Source organism: Trichinella spiralis (genome assembly GCF_000181795.1).
Source record: "Trichinella spiralis strain ISS 195 chromosome Unknown Scfld5, whole genome shotgun sequence".
Classification (NCBI taxonomy): Eukaryota; Metazoa; Nematoda; class Enoplea; order Trichinellida; family Trichinellidae; genus Trichinella; species Trichinella spiralis.
This window is the reverse complement of record NW_003526944.1, coordinates 2,310,270-2,311,772: the sequence shown is the minus strand read 5'-3', so window position 1 is coordinate 2,311,772 and position 1,503 is coordinate 2,310,270.

Sequence of the window (1,503 nt, the reverse complement as noted above, 5' to 3'; positions counted from 1 at the left end):
ATTGAGACGATTTATATGAACTTACAAGTACACACTGGGGTTAGTGCGGTAAGGACATAACAACTCTTTGATAGCAAAAGTGTAATCCATGTCATGAATTTTTGGCATTTTACTTGTAATAGCCTGAAAAATTATTTCAAAAGTGAAATGGGAGAAATAAAACAGACGACAAAATGATTTGCGTTTGAAAATTATTATGATGCACTGTTATTCGTCTTCAATTACTTTTTATAATAAGGCGGTTTCATGTAAGTTATTGCAATTCAATTCAGATCATATATACTGTACGCAACATTCATGCATTACTTACTTGTTATGCACAAGCAAAGAAATCAATCATGTAACGAAACATTCCATTTGAAGTATTCTACAGCATGTTTTTTGAAGAAATTTCTAAAGCTATGGGAGAATGTAGGGAAGGCAAGTTAGCAAACGGATCCGTAACTTCGGAACAAAGATTTAAAAGCTGGGCCGATTGTGCTTTAAGCATGCAGTATATGCTTGGCAGAGTTCTGTTGAGGACTTTACCGATTGTTACCGTTTGTCGAAACAATCCGTCATCATCTGATCAAGCTAGCTGACAAACCGGTACGTTCAGAACCTAAAATAAGCGGCTGTCTGTTTATTTGTCAGACCGTTTCCGTCGGCATTCAATAACCAAGTTAGAAATGGCACGGAAACAAGGAATCTTTAATCAAATAATCAAAAATACTTTTCAAAATTATTATGATGAGTAACTGATCATCTTCACTTACTTTTTATAATATAGTTGTTAAATAATACTTCATGTAAATGTGAAGTGATGTGAATTTCTGAAAGTGAATTTTATTAGTGTAGTCATCTCAAAATAAAAAACAGTAATACGTACTTCTCTGTCCTCAGCATCTGAGGTAGCTGAAATTTAGAAAAAATAATGCAGTTAGAGACACCCTTTAGTTCCCAATCACCATATTAGTAGAGCAATACAAATGGCATGCATGACATAACACCACCACTATGCATAATATAACTTACCTAATATTCACAGAGAGCATTGAAGAGCGGAATTATAGTTGATCCCCTTCGTGCTGCCATAGCCATAAACTGAATAACGGAATGTGTACAAAGTACTCTGATTAAACATATAACGCTGAGTAAACTATGCAAATAATAAACTACTTTGTCTGCGGTGGAACAACCTAATTTGAATGCAGTAATAGCACAGTGAAATGAATATAGCGAACAATTTTATTTAATAACATGATGAAATTTATTACGTTTTTATTTACACACTGCACATTACTAAGTAAAATAGCACTATTATGCAAATTTCTTTTGTTAAAATTAGATGAAACGAACACTTATTAACCTGAAGCATTGCAAATCACTAAAAATAACCAGAAATGCTATTATTGCGTTGCTGAATTTATTTGCTAGAACGTTGGACAAGAACAAACAAAGTATATCACTCGAATAATATTTCTCTTATAATCTAAGGTACATGGATAATAATTAAATGGCTTC